Raw genomic sequence first — 259 nt, 5'->3', positions numbered from 1 at the left:
CCCCCCCCCAGAGTCCTACTGCCCTGGTGCCCCCCCAGAGTCCTTCTGCCCTGGTGCCCCCCAGAGTCCTGCTTCTCCCTGTGCCCCCCCGACCCCTGCTGCCCCCCCAGAGTCCTGATATCCCCCGAGACCTGCTGCCCCCCCCCGCCCCCAGCCTTGCTGTCCCCCTCCCCTGAGCCCTGCTGCCCTGGTGCCCCCCAGAGTCCTGCTGCCTCCCCTCCCCACAGCTGGCTGCTGACCCCAGAGCCCTGCTTCTCCC

The sequence above is a fragment of the Trachemys scripta genome, chromosome 13 (genome assembly GCF_013100865.1).
Source record: "Trachemys scripta elegans isolate TJP31775 chromosome 13, CAS_Tse_1.0, whole genome shotgun sequence".
NCBI lineage: Eukaryota > Metazoa > Chordata > Testudines > Emydidae > Trachemys > Trachemys scripta.
The sequence above is the reverse complement of the archived record's forward strand: the minus strand, read 5'-3'. Positions refer to the sequence as shown.